This window comes from Protopterus annectens, chromosome 10.part0, assembly GCF_019279795.1.
Source record: "Protopterus annectens isolate FY-2018-M chromosome 10.part0, PAN1.0, whole genome shotgun sequence".
Taxonomy (NCBI): Eukaryota; Metazoa; Chordata; order Ceratodontiformes; family Protopteridae; genus Protopterus; species Protopterus annectens.
This window is the reverse complement of record NC_056744.1, coordinates 1,787,965,226-1,787,986,384: the sequence shown is the minus strand read 5'-3', so window position 1 is coordinate 1,787,986,384 and position 21,159 is coordinate 1,787,965,226. Positions and strand designations below refer to the sequence as shown.

At 39.6% G+C, this 21,159-nt stretch overlaps 1 long non-coding RNA gene across 1 annotated transcript in view; it reads left to right on the top strand.

Moving 5' to 3' along the window:
• The window catches only part of LOC122812879, a 25,626-nt gene extending 4,979 nt beyond the window's left edge, over positions 1-20,647 (top strand). Inside the window, exon 2 of the long non-coding RNA XR_006366601.1 lies at positions 20,247-20,647. This is a non-coding gene — a long non-coding RNA (uncharacterized LOC122812879). The remainder of the gene's footprint in view (positions 1-20,246) is intronic.
• The last annotated feature ends 512 nt before the right edge of the window (positions 20,648-21,159 follow it).

Here is a 21,159-nt window from a genome sequence, read left to right as displayed (position 1 = left end):
TGATATTAAAGCCCCCTTCAAAAAGTTCAAAAAAACAAGAATTTTCAAAATCAATCAAATATACTAAAAATACTTGTAATAATGTCGTAACCTAGCCTTTCTTAGTTTCGATAAAATTTTAATAGATGATTTGTCATATATACCTGGCCCTTGCATTGCTTTTAGGAGAATCTGCTAATGTATTTCTCTGGATTCCAAGTATGCTTGCTAACTCCATCCTCTAGGAAATGTTGATATTTACTCCACCACTGAAAGGAATGTTTCATATACTTCACATTTTATAGAGTATCTAAACAACATATTAGTAGGATTAAATTTCTTAATAGCATAACAAAGCCAGCAAATTCTGTTTCTAAATGGCTCCTCCACTGTTACACCTGCACACACACACATACACACACAATCACACAGACACAGAAAAGACACTCACAGGATCACTCAAACATGCACGCATTCATGCACACACGCACACACACACACACACACACACACACACAGTATCACAGAGACACACACACACACGCACACACGCACGCACGCGCACACACACACACACACACACACACGCGCACACACACACACACACACAGTATCACAGAGACACACACACACACGCGCACACACACACACACACACAGTATCACACAGACACACACACACACAGTATCACAGAGACACACACACACACAGTATCACAGAGACACACACACACACACACACAGTATCACAGAGACACACACACACACACACACACACAGTATCACAGAGACACACACACGCACGCGCACACACACACACACGCACACACACACGCACGCACACACACACAGTATCACAGAGACACACACACACACACACACAGTATCACAGAGACACACACACACACAGTATCACAGAGACACACACACACACACACACACACACACACACACACACACACACACACAGTATCACAGAGACACACACACACACACACACACAGCATCACAGAGACACACACACACACACACACACACACACACACACACACACACTCTCTCTCACACACACACACACACACACACACACACACACACACACACACACACACTCCACAATGTTTCATTTACCAGGGATTACTTTGCTCCTAGCTGTGACTGCATTTGTTTGCTGTACTACTGAATTGTTACCTTTCTATCCCAAGTCTTAGTGATAAGATGATCAGAAGCTACCTCAGATGACAGTGTCTGTTGTTATTTTTTGTTTAATCCTAACATTAAGTATCAAACAATAATTTCTTGTAATTGTATTTGTTAGCAGCCAATAATAAACCCAATGTCAGAAAGAAAAAACAAAGAAAATGTAGTACTGCAGCAGCAGTTTCAAAATTGAGCCAGGTCTTATCTTCCAAGACAGTAACTGGGGTGTTACAGAAAACCAGATGGTTACTCCATCCAGCTTGTGGTTGAAAGCCCTGGTTACCACACAGCAACAGCAACTGACTACTATGGAAGTGTTAGTAGCTAAAAGTGTGACCATATAAAAGGCACAAAGCTACAGTCACTAATAATAACACTAGACTAGACTGTAGTACAGAGCTGCCAGTAAATGTTGTCTGCTGCACTAGTGAGACTTGTAGCTACTACAAGAGAAAGACTAACAACAGGAAAAGGCCTTGCAGTGTATTGCAGTGTCTTTAGGCAAATGTCTGGGTTACATAAGGCATAATGATTCTGTCACAGGCTAGTGTGGGGGCCCCCTGAGGGAGCGGGGCTTTATTGGGCCAAATAGGTTCAAGTGGCCTAACACTGAGCTTTGTGTTAATGATCATAAGCATACTCCTTTGAACTATATGAAGACTTAAGTTTTAGAAATTGTTGAACCATTGAAGAATAGGAAGGTACATTTTGTATTAAGTAAAATAATTCTATCCATTTCATTAACTGATTACATGTGTAGGAAGGCTCACATTCAGTGATTGATTGAAGCTTGCTGTGATATATAAATTACATCTATTAACAGATTGGGAAGAATATTTTCATGATTAAATGAGGTTTAGCACTGTCATGTTGCATTTGAATTTTTATGGTGCTTCATTCATTTCAAGTAAAATAAGAGACTACATAAGCTATTTTTTTTAGACACAAATTAATAAAACAACCACTTATTATGACAGAGTTAATACAATTTTATTACTGCAATGGAAGAAGCTTGGGCAGTAAATTCAGGGAGTATACTGGTCTAATTCAAGATAATAATTACAAGTTGGTTGCAATTGTTGAATCCCGGGATACTTCAGGCTTTGTCTTAAGTAACTTCACCAAATATGAATGTTTGGATGAGAAGAATAGAGGCAGTGGAGTGACATTGTGGGCTCAATATATGGTTCTGCCTTTTCAGATAAAACAAATACCTGACATGGAACACATTATTGTGCAAATTAAGGATATTGGTCTTTGCTATCGTACTCCAGTTATGGATAGTGCGAGACATTTTGGTTACTTGTGTAAACATGAAAAGATCATGAGTTATAATGATACCTTTAGGGGATATTACTCCTGAGAGAGTTTTACTGGCAAACACTTTTTGAATATAACGTTATTCATATGTTGTTACTGTATGGAATGACACAACTTATTGTTGATAAAACAAGGATAAACATATTTTGGATTACGTTGTAACAAATAATATTGGTCTAGTTAAAATGTGATTGTGAATATGCCTTTGGGGAATTCTGATCATAACGCCATAGCATTTGAACTTAGACATAGTATAAATAAGAGTTCAGTTAAAAACTATAAACATGGTTTTATTGACTATGGAAGATTGAGGGACCAGATTCTAAATATTCATTGGAATAACTTTGTAACTAAAAATTATATAATTGACTGTTATGAAACACTTGGGGATCTGTTGTCAAATGTGGAAGAAACCTTGTCCACAGTCCCAAGTAAAAGGAAACAACCAGTTTGGTGCAACAGGGAATTATGGAGAATTTGTTAGGGAATTATGGAGAATTCGTTAGGGAATTATGGAGAATTCGTAGCAAGAAAGGTAGAAAATTCAAACTATATAAAAATATCTAAGTATGAATGAGTTGCTTTATAATAAAGTAAGTAAATAACTAAATGATAACAGAACAACAAGAAATAATTAGGAAATTGGACTAATTCATGATACATTCTTCCATCTTCGTTGATTTATCAAAAGCTTTTCACACTGTCTCTCATAATCAGCTTCTATCCAAACTCAAACATCCCAATCTCTCTCTGTCTACCTTACTCTGGTTCAACAGCTACCTCTCTGATAGACTTCAGTCTGTCAGATGGCTATGAGCCTTCTCTCCCTTCCTTTCTGTTCATACTGGTGCGCCTCAAGGCTCCATTCTAGGGCCCCTCCTATTCAACATCTTCACAAATAATCGATACACATCTTGCCCCCACTCCTCTCTAATACCGTATCCTGATGATTCTACCGTCATATCTCACTCCGATAATCTCCCCCACCTTCTATCCCTTACCCAAGACTCTCTCCCGTCTGTGGAAAAATGTCTGACAAGCAATAAACTTTTACTTAATCTGAAAAAAGCAAAACTTCTTTTTCTCCCTAAATCTCTACAGCACTGTAAAACCTCCTTCTTAGTCACACCTCTCGATAATGCCACTATCTCAGGGAAACCCATACTAAACTCCTTGGCATTTATATTGACAATCAACTCAAATTTGATGTACAGATTCACCAGTCTATCAAAAAACACACCAAAACTAGGCCTATTATATAGGAATAAAAAATACCTGATGAAGGATACAAAATGTTCATTAGTACAAGCTTTTTCTACTGCCTATTCTGTTCTACACTGCACCTATACTCTCTAATTTCCAATGTAACCTCATGGCCAATCATGAATCCACCTACAATAAAATTTCTAGGTTTGTCGCGAATGTCCCCTACCTCTCCCATCATTGCACTGCCCTAAAAAAATCTCCAGTGGCCTGGAATACATAACCACCTCCTACTTCCACAGCTCCACCTCACCCACTCAATACTAATTCCTCCCATTGCCCTGATCTCTGTATCCTAATTTCCCCCTATCGCCCCAAACATTGTCTCCGAAGTGCAGGCCAGCATCTCCTGGAGGTATATTAGCCCAATAAGCAAATTGGTAAACTTCTGTATAGTCACACCATTGCCTGCTCCTGGAATAAACTCCCCCCAGACCTTAGGGTCATCATTGACACTCTCTGTTTTAAAAAAAATCATTAAAAGTTTAGTAATTGGACCTGCCCCTGCCCTTGGCCAACCTGACCTCTTCCTCCTCAGCCTCTTTTTTCTCCTGTTTTCCTTCTCAGTTTATCAGATATTGTGTAACGCTCACGTCATTCCTTAACTGGATGAAAATTTCCCTAGATAGTAATTGTAAATGTTTCTCTGTGTAAATACAATTCTTTAATTCTTTTTTGTTAATAACTCTTGACTTGCTACTGTAGCTCTTGTTGTAATTAAGTTTTGTATCTTTTGTAGGCATACTTGTATAAGTTTTTGCACATTGTATCTGTTTGGAGCTTTTTACCTAGGGTCTCTGCTGAAAAAAGGGCTTTTTCAACCAGTCAGACTAGCTCAGTTAACAAATGTCAAATAAATAAAATAAATAAACATCAAATAAAAAAATAATTTTACAGTTGTATAAATTCATCAAATAACTGTCAATTATAAATACTTTTACAAGAAATAACATAGTGATGTGCTCCATGGTTAACCGCAAATGTGTTTAACAATTTCTTTGTGTTGAATTATAACAAAAAGTTTGCACCAAGTGGATATCAGCCTTAAATAACTCTACAAGGAGAGTGTCCAAATGTTTTCTATAAATGCAATATAAATACTTTGGTAAAAATGAACAAAGACTCATCTATAGGATCAGATATAATTCCTGGAGTTTTGATATTAAATTTGTGTGATACATGAGTACCCGTTTTATATAAGCTGTTTAATGAACTATTAAAAAATGGATCTATACCAGACTCTTGCAAGATTTCCCATATAACACCAATATATATATATATATATATATATATATATATATATATAAAAGAAAAGATTTATTAGAAAGTTATAAGCCTAAAAGCAAGCTTAACATCTATCATTGGCAAGTGCCAAAGCCATGAAATACTGTTTTATATTTTAAGATCATTAATAATAAGAGATGAGAATTGTGTGGTTACAATTTTTAAATCATATATATGGCCCATTTCGAAATACAGCAATGTGCTTTGCATGGATAATCATGGGCAACTACATCCTTTATAAGATATACAGAGAAAATGTACTAAATTAATTATTTCAGTTAAGGACCTTGATTATGGGAATAAATGTAGCACTTAAAGTTATATTCCATTTGTTATATACACTTATGAGGGAGGTTAATAACCGCAGATAATAGTTTTCATGATCAAGTTTGAAGAACAATATTTAATATGAGCATTGTCTGTAAGAACAGGAACCTGAGACATAACAACAGGAACTTCAACACTCAGAGATGTAACTCAAACTCAAGCATACGTTCCACACCAACAGAATGACCATATTATGGAATAATATACCATGTGATATATATATATATATATATATATATATATATATATATATATATATATATATATATATATAGTTAAGAAATTACTTGATAATTGGAGGGGTAACAAAGTGTACAAGTCATTTGCAAAGGAATCAGTGTTCCTCATTGGCCTTTTGGCCTGAACACTGTATAAACTCTTATGAATATGACATGGCCAGAATGGAGATGTTAAGTGCCAGTGGATATCATGAGGAGATGAGTGGGTTTGTGAACTTGAGATGCTTAGGTAGTGAGGTTAGGAGAGGCCCCTTACAGAGTAAGGCAGATGATAACAGTCTGTTACATTAAAAGGACTGGGATAGTCCATCTAATGGCAGTAGATGGTGGCCTGGTCTATCTGAGTTGGGAGACAAAAAAAAAAAAATGTAAGCCAGGGACTTAGTTGTTTGTTGTTGAATTGCACTTGAGAGTCCTCTCTGCTTTGCTTTTACATCAGGAAGTCCAGTATACTGCATTTTTAAAGCACTTAATTACTTTTACGATAGAAAAATCACTCTTTTTCTCTATCTGTTAGACTTTAGAACTGTGTGGTTTCTAAATTGTCTTGTGGAAGGGCAGACTAGCAAGGGACTTAGTTGTTTGTTGTCGAGTTGCACCTGAGAGTCCTTTTTGTTGTCCTTTTACGTTTGGAAGTTCATGATCATCCATTTTGTGGCAGAAGCTCTAAGTTTGGAGGCACTCCAGGAGAGCCCATAAGGCCAGCAAACACTTTACCTAGGACTCTTGTCATAGGGGATTCATGATGTGACATACAGATGCCCCAATTACCAGGCTAGACAATGAGAAGATAACGGTCGATTGCTTATCTGGAACCAGGATCTGCAATATCACACACACACTCTTAAGTCACTGTACCACATGTATAAATATGATTCCATCATTGTCCATGTGGGTGTAAATGACCTGAGATGTATCTCACTGAACTATATGAAAAGAGACATTAAAGATTATGCCACAGTATGAACAAAAATGATTGCTTTTAACTACTGGCTTAGTTTCTGGGGTCATTCCAGGGGGATTCAATATTTGTCAGCATGGGAGGACATAGTTAGCTGACCATGTTGCTTTGCAGCTGTCCACCTTAGGCTTTAAAATATTGGCCAAAACTTTATTCACCCCTTTACAGCCTTTTTAGGAAATACCAAAAAAGCTCAAGGCAACCTTAAGGTATTATTGCTGAATGCTAGTAGCCTTAATAAGAAACTCCACAGCCCACAAGCATTCCTTATTCTGGAAAATATAGACATCTGTGCCATTACCAAGACTTGGTTTAAAGCCACAGAAAGTACTCTGGCAGTGCAAGCTATTGTGCCTTCCATGCCTTTAGATTAACAGTAGCACACTCAGGATCTAAAGGTCAAGATGTCGCAGTCTACAGCAGCATCAGATATACCTCCAGGGTAGTTAAACAGGATGATGCCCTGCAGTTCACCCACTTGCAAGTCATCATAAATAAAGTTCCTTGCCATATCCTTGCTAACTATAGGTCACCATCTGTGCCCCAAAAATCTCACAACTCATACTTAGTCCTACTGGAGACATTCACTATTCAACCAAAAAACCTTTTCATGGGTGACGTTAACTACCCCTCTATAGACTGGAAACATGCACCGCCTCAGACTCACAAGCACAACATTTCCTGGACTTTATTAACATAAATATTCTATACCAGATAGTGTGCACCCCAACCAGAGGTTTAAACATACTGGACCTAGAACTACCATCAGCAGGGGGGAGCACTGTACACACCCCATGTCACATCTTCACCGGTGAGTTCACATCACAGAGCTCTTTCCTTTGAAATAAAAGTCAGCTTGGAAAACACTAGTAACCTGTAGCAGTTAGCAACTATTTCATCCTACTGAGTGACAGTTTGCCGAAATTCAGTGCCACCAAACACCAAGATCACAGCAATCTGTGCAGAATTGTTCGCAGAAACCCTGCAAAAACATGTGAATGGCTGCATAGTGGCTGCTGTACCTACCAGAAGTAAGCCCATAACAAGCACCAAAAGCAAACTGCACTGGTGGAATTCCAGCCTTAACAGGGTATATAACAAAAGGGAAAGAAAAAAACATGGCCAAAATCAGAAAGAGGTGCTTTCATAAAGACAAGAACTCACTGATTAAACTAAATAAGAAACTAAGAAGGTAATTAAATGCAGCAAGGACAAATATGAGGTCAGGATAGCCGCTCAGGCTAAGGAGAACCACATGACCTTCTTCAGTTATGTCTGAAACCTTAAAAGTAACACACAGCAGTGTGCTGAACTGGTAAATGGCACCTGGCACCACCTTCTCTGAGCAGAGAGATATGTGAATCCAGTAGCTGACAAATTCAACTTAAACTTCACTCCCCAATCCCCTCTGCTCCCCTCTATAAAATCCCTTCTAGCATATCCCCTTCGACTATCAGCAGGGAGCAGGTCTTGGCACTGATTGCCAAAAAAAAGGCACTGACTTAGTTGGCCCCAACAATATTCCAGGTTGCTTCCTAAATTGCCTAAAACTGACCTTTCAGGGAATTTTCAACTACAACCTCAAAACAGGTTATGTATCAAGTGAATGGAGAACTGCAACAGTCAACTCTCTTCACATGGGTGGTCCATCAACCAGTCCTGGAAACTACAGACTCATCATTCTGACAAGTCTAATATGCAAAGCCATGGAATTAATTATCATGGAAATGATTTACAAGGACGTTGGCAACCTTCAGACACTGGATCCATCTCAGTTTGGCTTTTTCAAGGGAAGGTCTTGCCTACTTAACCTGGTAGACTTCTTTGAGAGGGTCACCAAGGCAATAGATGATGTGAAGCTGGTACATACCGTGCACCTTGACCTGGCTAAGTTATTTGATACTGTCTCTAATTAGGTGTTGACAAACTCTCTGAACTAGGCATACATCCCTACATACCACACTGGATTGCCAGCTGGCTCACAAATAGGACAAAGAAGTCAGGATTGTTGAGACCACCTCCACCAAGAGACCATTCACCAGTGGAGTACCTCAAGGCTCCATGCTGGGCCTGCTCCTGTTTGTGCATCTACTTCTCAGAAGTCAAAGCTAATGTCAAAGGCCTCTGGATAACTAGGCTGATAAATGACTACAATAAAGGAGCTGTCATAGATTCCCCCCATGACAATAACATCCTGCAGGAGGGCCTAACACAGACAAAAGACTGGTGCCAAAGCCATAGATTAAGACTCACTGCCAAGAAGTGCATTATAGTGCCCTTTGGGAAAACATCCACACAATCTAATTACTCCATTGATTAAACATCTCTAAGAGCTGACCCTGTAGTTAGGGATCTGGGAACATATGTAGACAGTAATCTGGTCATTGACCAACAAGTAACCAAAATAGAAAAAGTCAAGTCATTCTGTGCTGCCCGACTTATAAGTAAGGGTATGACATCCAGGCCCAAGGACGTTATCAGATCCATCATTAAGTACAATGCCTGCTTTGGCATGTAGCTGACCAGGCATTTGCAATAGTTGGAATACTCACAGAGGTCCCTTACTAGGGAAATCCAGCATATTAACACACTGTCCTACACAAATTGCCTTAAGGCCCTGTCTCTACACTCAGTCTCCTACAGGTTACTGACGGATGATATGTACCTGGCATATAAGGCATCCCCAGAGCCAGCCCCGATTGATCTTTTGTACATCCGCAAAATGAGCAGCACAAGAAACACTAGATCCAGGGATTTAAACTTTGCCTGCTACATAAACGGAACGTGCTAGCAAGACCAATATGTGTCTCAAAGGATCCACGTGCTATAGAATAGGCTGACCGTCCATGTAAAGCAGAGTTTATTCCTGACCCTATTCAAATATAACATTGATGGGAAATCTTAAATTCACTCACGGTCTTGCCCCCCATGTCTCTAATGGACAGAGGCAGACAGTAAGTAAAATATTACCTTACTAGCACCCCCTCAAACACACAAAGCCCTTAGCCACCTGCAAACTAACATACCCCTTCTAATAGGCAGCCAAGGTACATGGGGACACAGTTGGGTTAGGTTGCATAGATAGGCTTATAAAGGCCATGGTGGTCGTTTGCCTAGTATATACTATGAACCTAAGAGTGTGTGTGTGTGTCTAAATATATTGAGAGGTATGTATCCAGAGTTCTGATATTCTGAAAGATTATTTTATTTTTTTATTTCATCAGTTTTTTGGTGTATTTTTGGATTTTGAAAGATGGGCCATCCGGAAAGCTCTCCCAGTCTGTGGCCTATGTAATTAAAGTAATTTAAATATTTTGGACAGAAGGAGAGGTAAGGATGGGGTATGCTTGGTGCTTTTAGTGCCTTAGCCCTCATGGAGACCATATCTTGTTAAATTTTCTAGCTGAAGAGAAAGAAGACAGATCATCTGACTGGAATGGATAAAAAATAAAGAATCGTATAAAGTCACAAAAATATTACTTCATTAAGATTTTAATAAACAGAACAGGAGCCACTGCTATTTATTGTTGCCCTGAAGTCTTGAATATTCCAATCCACAGAATTTACAGAGTGCATTTGAAAATGAGGGTAACAAGAATTGGAATTCCCTTACAAAACTGAATCATCAGAGCTAGAGTAAGGATTTAGAGGATTTCAACACTGTGATGGTACACAGAATGATGTGCCAGCTAACCAAACAGTATCCTGAGGCCCTGCAGGACTCACTTGAAGCATTGTCATCGGAAGAAAGGTTTCATTTTAAGTCTCCAGACACAGTCAATGCAGCTTACAGCTCAGATTTGGATTACATACCCATCACTGCAAGCTATACTGCCAGCCAGTGGCAAAAGTGACCAGGCACTCAATTTAATTGTACATAAAACAGTACAAATATTATTTTGTATAGGACCTACCAAAGTGGGTCAATGAGAAATGATTGGACTGAAACAGAAGAAGGTTTCTACTAAAGCAAGAAAGATCAGCTCTTTCATGGGTAATCAGATCATTCTGTTGAACTGCAGCTCAGATATCAAAGAGGACCCCCTGCACAGCACACACAGAGCCGGTCCACCAGGAACAATAAGTATAAATGCCAAGGACCATCTAATATGACAGGAATGGTGCTATCCAAAGGGAAGTCACAAGTGATGCCTCGACGTTTCACGTAACATTCCCACATCCTGACCACCAGCAGCAATCACTGTAAATGTCCAGGTCCCCCTGATATGACAGAAGTGGTGTTACCCAAACAGAAGCCTGTTCTGTTTGCATGAGTGAGACCTTGACATTTTTTACTGACAGGATGTATATCTGCAGCTCATGTTAGTATGTAATTACCTTTGCATTCTTTAAATGTTCAGCATTAACTGTTGTCACTGAAATGAATCTGTCCCATCTTCTTGGAAACCATGCTATGTAAATTGTTCTGTCATACTGATGGCCTTGATCAAACAGATGAACAAAGCCCATTGTGTCGGCCTGTTTACCCAGTCAACAAAAGTAGATTATTCTTGCATTGTATTTATCAGTGTTGAGTGGATTATGTGTACACCTCCTCACCTTCAAGGTTTTGTTTTACTTCTGTTAATGCTTTGTTTTCAAGATGCTCTTCCTTCTAACAAAGGTAAAATCACAGCTGCAGGATAGCCCATTTAGACATCAGTATAGTTTATATGTACTGGGCTGTACTGGGCATATATCGTTTGTAAACAGCGCTGCCTTCTTTCTGAGATCTGAGTTTACAAAAGAATTCTTGCAAAGTTTTTTTTTTCATTACTTGAGATGTGAAATTAGGGAAATCTTTTCACATTTATACATGACACAAGCAAGCATACATATATGCATACATACATACATACATACATACAAATATTTCAAGCACAGGCATTAATGCCCTTCTAGCCTGCCAATATACCAAAACACTTGTTCCCATAATGTGTCCAGGCTGTTCTTAAAAACATCTAAACTAGTACTTGCTTTAATGGAATTTGGTAGTCTGTTCCAAGCATCAGCTACTCTGTCAGAGAACCAATTAGTACACTTCTCATATTCTGATGTCTTCCTCCAAACACAACTGACTAAAGAAAAAGTACTTTGTTGAAATGTGGGTAGTCCATGTCTGGACACAAAACTGCTGAGAATGTCTGCAAGTAGATAAGCATTTACCTGGTCAAACTTTATGCAGTGGACAGTCTAAGAATGATTGCTTTGAGTTGGTGCGGGAGTGCTGTGCAGGCAAAGGTAGATGGTGGATGAAAAACAAGCACTCAGTAATGCTGTTGACATTTTGTAAAGTGCATGTAAGCTAAACAGAGACTCAAGTAGGCTGGCATGAAATCTGAGGGGTAAGGTATCTGCATGCATCATACATGATCTGACTGATAAAACATTCTAGATGTTGGAGGGAGGAATACTGTTGCCTGCCAGCATCACTCATGGCAGCCATGGAGGTGGATCTGGCTATTAAATCTGGGCTGGACACTTAATGGTGATATCTATCAGGATCAGAGATGTCCCCCATGCTAACCCGATTGTGTTTATGAGATCTCCCCATACTAAACCCCTTTCATGAGTGAGAGATAATTACATTCTAAGCCTATTACATGAGTGACTGATTGAGTGATGTTCCATGTTAAGCTCACTGCACAGGAGAGAAATGTCCCTATCAGAGTGCATGATATTCCCATGCTGTAGCCAAGTCATGAGTGAGAAATGCCCTCATGCTAACCCCACTGCATAAGAGACAGCTGTCCCAGATTAACCTCACCATATATGAAAGTAAGAAATCTCCCCATGCTAAGTCCATTGCATGGATGGCACATGTCCCCATTCTAACTTAATTGTATGAGTTAGAGATGTCTCCATACTAAACCCATCACATGAAGGAGAGATGCTTGCACGAGTAAAGAAATGCTCCTATGGTAAGTAAACTGTAGAAGTGAGAGACATTCCCATGGTAAGCCAACTGAATGAGTGAGAGACATTCCCACTATAAGCCAGCTGCATGAATGAGAGACATCCCCGTTCTAAACCCATTGTAGTGAGAGATCTGCCTGTGCTATGCCTATTTTATACCTAAGTGATGTACATATGTTAATCACATTACATAAATGAACAGTGTCCCCATGCTAAGCTCTTCATATGACTCAGTGATATCTAACATGCTACGTTCATGATTAATGAGAAGTATCCCCATGCTAAGTACATTGTATGTATGCATGATGTCCCCATCCCCATGTTATGTCCATTGTACATATGAGTGATGTCCTCATCCCCATGCTAAGTCCATTGTACGTATAGTGATGTCCCCATCCCCATGTTATGTCCATTGTACATATGAGTGATGTCCGCATCCCCATGCTAAGTACATTGTATGTATGCATGATGTCCGGATCCCCATGCTAAGTACATTGTATGTATGCATGATGTCCCGATCCTCATGATAAATACATTGTATGTATGAGTGACGTCCCCATCCCCATGCTAAGTACATTGTACATATGTGTGATGTCCCCATCCCCATCTTAAGTCCATTGTATGTATGAGTGATGTCCCAAACCCCATGCTAAGTCCATTGTATGTATAGTGATGTCCCCATCCCCATGTTATGTCCAGTGCATGTATGTCTGATGTCCCCCTCCCCATCCCCATGCTAAGTACATTGTACATATGAGTGATGTCCCCATCCCCATGTTAAGTCCATTGTATGTATGCATGATGTCCTCATCCCCATGCTAAGTCCATGGTACGTATAGTGATGTCCCCATCCCCATGTTATGTCCATTGTACATATGAGTGATGTCCCCATCCTCATGCTAAGTACATTGTACATATGATTGATGTCCCCATCCCCATGTTAAGTACATTGTTCATATGAGTGATGTCCTGATCCCATGTTAAGTCCATTGTATGTATGCATGATGTCTGTATCCCCATGCTAAAGCCATTGTACGTACAGTGATGTCCCCATCCCCATGTTATGTCCATTGTACATATGAGTGATGTCCTCACCCCTATGCTAAGCCCATTGTACATAAGAGTGATGTCTCCATCCCTATGATAAGTCCATTATATGTATGAGTGATGTCCTGAACCCCATGCTAAGTCCATTGTATATAAGAGTGATGTCTCCATCCCCATGCTAAGTCCATTGTATGTATGAGTGATGTCCCATCCCCATGCTAAGTGCACTGTGTGTATGAATGATGTCCCCATCCCCATGCTAAGTACATTGTATGTATGAGTGATGTCCTCATCCCCATGCTAAGTACATTGTACATATGACTGGTGTCCCCATCCCATGCAAAGTCCATTGTATGCATGTGTGATGCCTCCATCCTTATGCTAAGTCCATTGTATGTATGTATGTATGACTGATGTCCCCATCCCCATGCTAAGTACATTGCATTTATGAATGATGCCCCATCCCCATGCTAAGCCCATGATACAAATGAGGTATGTTGTCATGTTAAGCCCATGACATGAGTGACATATCCCCATGCTAAGCCCATGACATGAGTTACACGTGTACCCTCCTAATATGAGTAAGGCATATCTCCATACTAAGGCATGACATGAATTAATCTTGTCATGTCCCCATGCTAAGCCCATGACATGAGCGGGGCATGTCCCCATACTAAGCCTATTGCATGAGTATGACATCCTCATTTTGAGCCCATGACATGAGTGAGGCATGTCCCCAATATAACCCCATGATGTGAATGAGACATATGCTGATGTTAAGTCCCTTGCATGAGTGAGACATGTCTCGATGCTATATAATAACATGATTGAGAAATGTTCTAATGCTAAGCCCATGACATAAGTGAGACATATCCCCATGATAAGCCCATGACATGAATTAGACATGTGTCAATGCTAAGCCCATTACATAAGTGAAATACATCCCAATGCTATGCCCATGACATGAGTGAGGCCTGTCCCTATGCTAAACCCATTGCATGAATGAGACATGTCCATGCTAAGCCCTTGACATGAGTGAGACATGTCTCCATGCTAAGCATGTGACATGAGTGAGGTATACCCTCATGTTAAGCTCATTGCATGAAGGAGATGTGCTGGTGCTAAGCTTGTGACATGCAGAGATGTGTTGCCATGTTAGGCCCATTGCATGGGTGAGGCATGTCTCCTTGCTCAGCCCATAACATAGGTGAGACACGTCCCCATACTAACGCCATTGCATTATTGAGAAATATTCTTATGCTAAGGTTTTTGCATGAGTAGAGTGAGGTTTCCATGCAAACTTCAATGACCATCTTCTCTTAAATCCCTGAATTGATACTTAGTATATTACAGTGGCAGGTACATACAAACAATCTGTTTACCTGCATCTATGAGAGCTATCATGTCACACATATTACAGGGAGCAGCTGGTGTTCATGAACCTGAAACAAGAGAAAACAAAAAGTAGATTGTTGTGGTACTTGAGACCCGTAAAGGTGTTGTCACTGACAGAAATTTTAAACCACTTCCTGGACATTGATGGAGGTACCAGGGTGTTAGGACAGGAGTGAGATACCTAACACTGAATTACCAGTTATAGGAAAAGGGCATATTCCCTGCCTGGTTGTAGACCCTTTTATAAGATGAGGACTTCCTGTAACAAGCAAAGTAATAGTGAATACAGACATATCATCTAGAGTGAGGGAGAGCATGTGTCTACATGTACACATGAATGGTGAATACAGACAGGTCATCATCAATGAGGGATAGCATGTGTCTACATGTAGACATGGACAGCATTAATGTCAATGTCAGACAGGTCATCACCAGTGAGTGAGATCATGCGTCTACATGTGCACATGGACAGCATTGATGTCAATGTCAAACAGGTCATCATCAGTGAGGGATAGCATGTGTCTACATGTACACATGGACAGCATTGATGTCAATGTCAGACAGGTCATCACCAGTGAGGGATAGCATGTGTCTACATGTACATATGGACAGCATTGATGCCATGTGTCTACATGTACACATGGACAGCATTGATGTCAATGTCAGACAGGTCATCAACAGTGAGGGGTAGCATGTGTCTCATGTACACATGAATGTTGAATACAGACGGGTCATCACCAGTGAGGGATAGCATGTGTCTACATGCACACATGGACAGCATTGATGTCAATGTCAGACAGGCCATCAACAGTGAGGGATAGCATGTGTCTCATGTACACATGAATGGTAAATACAGACAGGTCATCTACAGTGAGGGACAGCATGTGTCTACATGTACACATGGACAGCATTGATGTCATGTGTCTACATGTACACATAGACAGCACTGATGTCATGTGTCTACATGTACACATGGACAGCATTGATGTCAATGTCAGACAGGTCATCACCAGTGAGGGATAGCATGTGTCTTCATGTACACATGGACAGCATTGATGTCAATGTCAGACAGGTCATCTACAGTGAGGGAGAGCATGTACACATGGACAGCATTGATGTCAGTGTCAGGTCATCACCAGTGAGGGATAGCATGTGTTTACATGTACACATGAATGGTAAATACAGACAGGTCATCACCAGTGAGATAGAGCATGTGTCTACATGTACACATGAATGGTGAATACAGACAGGTCGTCTACAGTGAGGGACAGCATGTGTCTACATGTACATATGAATGATGAATACAGACAGGTCATCTTCAGTGAGATAGAGCATGTGTCTACATGTACACATGAATGGTGAATACAGACAGGTTATCTACAGTGAGGGACAGCATGTGTCTACATGTACACATGGACAGCATCAATGTCTTGTGTCTGCATGTACACATGGACAGCATTGAAGTCATGTGTCTACATGTACACATGGACATCATCGATGTCTTGTGTCTACATGTACACATGGACAGCATTGATGTCAATTACAGACAGGTCATCTACAGTGAGGGAGAGCATGTGTCTACATATACATATGAATGGTGAATACAGGCAGGTCATCACCAGTGAGGGAAAGCATGTGTCTACATGTACACATGAATGGTGAATACAGACAGATCATCTACAGTGAGGGATAGCATGTGTTTACATGTATACATGAATGGTGAATACAGACAGGTCATCTACAGTGAGGGAAAGCATGTGTTTACATGTACACATGGACAGCATTGATGTCAGTGTCAGACAGGTCATCGCCAGTGAGGGATAGCATGTGTCTACATGTACATATGGACAGCATTGATGTCAATGTCAGATAGGTCATATACAGTGAGGGGTAGAATGTTTCTACATGTACACATGAATGGTGAATGCAGGCAGGTCATCACCAGTGAGGGAGAACATGTGTCTACATGTACACATAAATGGTGAATACAGACAGGTCATCTACAGTGAGGGATAGCATACGTTTACATGTACACATGAATGGCGAATACAGACAGGTCATCTACAGTGAGGGAGATCATGGGTTTACATGTACACATGGACAGCATTGATGTCAATGTCAGACAGGTCATCACCAGTGAAGGATAGCATGTGTCTACATGTACACATGGACAGCATTGATGTCAATGTCAGACAGGTCATCTACAGTGAGGGATAGCATGTGTCTACATGTACACATGGACAGCATTGATGTTAATGTCAGACAGGTCATCACCAGTGAAGGATAGCATGTGTCTACTTGTACACATGGACAGCATTGATGTCAATGTCAGACAGGTCATCACCAGTGAGGGATAGCATGTGTCTACATGTACACATAAATGGTGAATACAGACAGGTCATCACCAGTGAGGGAGAGCACGTTTCTACATGTACACATGGACACCATTGATGTCAATGTAACCCATATAAGAGGAGTAGATTAAAGGTTGTCCAGGAGAGACCAATGTCTCTCCTGTCATCAAGATCATATCTTGCTTGAATGTCAGTATCTTATCTCTCAAAACAAGAAAGCTGGACTTGAGCAGACTAAAAAACGTATTAAAAAAGCATGCTGTTTTAAGAGTCAAATGCAACATTTTAATAAAATATTAAGGGTGATGGCCTCCACACAGTACTAGATCTTTTCACATTGATTTAAAACAACAGTTAAACCAACATTTGCATAACAGCCTCAAATATCACATGGTTCTGTGAACATCCACCATAAAAAGCACAACACTGAAATTTTTTAGAAAAGCCAGACACAGGATTAGCAAAACAAATTAATAAAACATCAAATGACTACATAAAAACAAAAAAAAAAAAAATGAAAATTGATCCATTCCAAAATTTAGTTTCACTAGTCTAATTCAGGTTTAATGCTTAAATGTCCATTAAGTCGATGGGGGGATCTACATTTAACTTATCTGAATTAAAATTGCATTTGTTTTTAAATTTTAAAATCATGTCATAGTTACTAGCAAGTGTTTCAATCTTCTTCATCATGCGTAAGAGATTCATGACGTTACTTCTTCATCAAGCGTCAGAGATTCATGGCGTTCCTTCTTCATCATGCATAAGAGATTCATGGTGTTACTTCATCATGCATCAGAAATTCATGGTGTTCCTTCTTTATCATGCGTCAGAGATTCATGGCATTTTTAAGAGACACTAAGAGGGTGCAACATCAGGAGTTTTCTGGATAACCTTCTTTTGCGATTATCGTATATGAAGAACAACATTATCAAACATGAGGCGATTCACCTACTTAAACTAATCTCACTGGATGCTGTGTTTGAGAGCTGCAGTCTTACTGGAGGTCCTTCTTGGAGCTTACAGCATCTAAACAGGTTGTCTGGTATAACAGACCACTTTAAATGCAACTCAGTAGGTGATATGTGCCATGTTTCAGTTATGACCGTTTTTAAGTGAAGAGACCACTTGAGAATTATTTATGAACATTCATATGCCATTTGTTGTAAATTAGAGACAAATGCTTTGTTTAAACATCAGTCAAATGCATTAACTTAAAAATATATGTATTTTGTGTTAAACGGTATCAAATTGGACATTTGTGGTGTGACTATGATAGCATTTTATAAAAAAGAGAATTTGAATGACTGCTTTAATGAAGTAATTTAATGTGCCTTATCTGTTTCTTTTATTAATCCTGTATCTTGAAATTCACCTACTTTAATTGTACCTTATATGATAGATGATCAGAGTGCCATGTGATGTGCAAGCCACCACCTTCAGAACTGAACTCAAAAGGCACCTTCATCAAAAATCTGACTGCAAGTACTTTTCCACTGGGCACATAACGTAACTCCCTCATTACCTACATCACTTCTAGTTTGATCCTCTGCTCTCGGTTGCTGCTTCCCTCTCACATTTACTAATAAAATTAATTTGCAATTGATTTTCTACTCTGCTGTTATTATTTATTATTTATTTGTTATTATTTGGATGTGGCAGAGTTAAAGATGTTAAGATTTGCACTGGGTGTGACGAGGGTGGACAGGATTAGGAATCAGTATATTAGAGGGTCAGCTCAGGTTGGACAGTTTGGAGACAAAGCAAGAGAGATGAGATTACGTTGGTTTGGACATGTGCTGAGGAGGGATGCTGGGTATATTGGGAAAAGGATGCTCGAAGCTACCAGGTAAGAGGAAAAGAGGAAGGCCTAAGATAAGGTTTATGGACGTGGTGAGAGAGGACATGCAGGCGGTTGATGTGACAGAGCAAGATGCAGAGGATAGGAAGAAATGGAAACAGATGATCTGCTGTGGCGATCCCTAACAGGAAAAGCCAAAAGATGATGATGATGATGATGATTGATGATGTTATTATTTATATATTGTATCAACTGTGTATGGGATCATCTACCTTCTGTGATATTTACTTTGTGAATCTTTTTACCCAGGCAGTGCCAGCAAATGGTCTACAGTGATCAGTGTACTACCCCCAAGTAAACAAACTAAAATAAAAATAAAGTATGTATATTTATGTATCTATTGTTTGCAAATAAGACTGGTTATTAATTAATTGGTTGTTAACCAGGGTAGTGGTCTGATGCTCAAGGAGCCACATCAGCCACAGCCAGGGACTTAAAAAAAATCAACAGAACTTATTAAAAACTGAGACCAATCTGATATATAAAAATATAGCATTAAATGGTGCAAGTATTACATTACTTTACATACATTATAATAAATTAGAAACAAATATGCAAAATATGTTATTAAATATTGGCTTAACTATTGTTTTATTTTGTACTGAAGACATATTGCATACTGTATGCAGACCATAATAACTAATCATTTTCTTAAAACACTGGATTGGCACTCTCTCTCTCTGTTCAGCAGGCCTTTTTAAATCATCTCTTGCTTCTGTCTTGCTGAGGAGATTGAGAGGTCACAGGAAAATGGTGGATAGTGTAGGAAGGGGCAACACCAAAAACATTTGTAAACAAATATCTGCAGTTTCTCATCATTTCTTGATTCTAGGATGGGGTCAGTGGATTGGTACCGTTCATGTAGTCCCAAAACTCTAGAATGACTTTCATGGCTGCTAACAATTCTTCTACAACAAGGTTTTGTCATTTCAGTCATATGAATAACGTAAAGGACATTTCTACAATAATTCCCCTAAGCAGACAAATGGAGCTTGACATTTCTTAAAGGGATAGCTTAGTAGGTCTCCTAGCAGTTATTTATTTTTAATCAGCAATATATTTTTTTATTCTCATGGCATCCTTTATATCTTCTATTGATAGGACCATCAGTTGTCAAGATGAACAATGATGAAGACAGAATTATCCTTCCGTGATCACTGTATCTCACCCAGCCAGCCACGTTTAGCCTCAACATTAGGACCTTCAGCATTGTGAGCGAAACATCTCCTCTTGATCTGAGTACCCACCACAAGCCCCCTGTCCTGGAAAGTTATCTATGTATTGATACTTCGGGCCAGATTACAAAAGTTGCTCTCAGTGTAAGTGACATGTGATGTAAAGTCTATCTATAAACAGGCTTACACTAAGGGCCAGATTCGAAAAGATCTGCTTTGAACAAATCTTTTGAAATATTGGCCTGTGATGTAATCAATGCATGCTGCACATTTTGTCTGTTTAATTGGCATTTGATTGATAAATAAAAGTCTGTTTGATACAACTTATATATTAAAAAAAAAAGTGTGAGAGGGTGCATCCCTTTGCTTAATATATTCATCTCAGTGGTTGCTGCATGCTTCGGGTAAACAGCCCCACCCTCTTGCAGTCCTGGTGCTCCCTTGATCAGGTTTTTCTTCGTATTTTATATCCATGATTCAGCCAAACATCCCTCGGTTGGATTACTTATTTCTTTGATGCCAGCATGCTGGTTGTGTATTTAGTGTACATTGTAAAGGACCACTGCAGCCCAAATGACCCATATGGGGCTGCTGTCTCTGCTCAAACCCTGATCTTCACATGAATTCCTCCCCTCTGCAGAATGACAAGCAGTTTGCTGGATGCTAAGCTCTTGTTTTCATAACTTTTTTCAGCACCAGAACACAATCTTGAACTCTGAAAATGGTATCACGGACAGACAGCTTCTCTGTAGGCTAGGAGGCTGCCACCTAAAATGTATACGATTTTGTCAGCTGTTGTCAGGAAGGGCAGTTAAAGAAGCAAAGCACTGAGCAGAGGA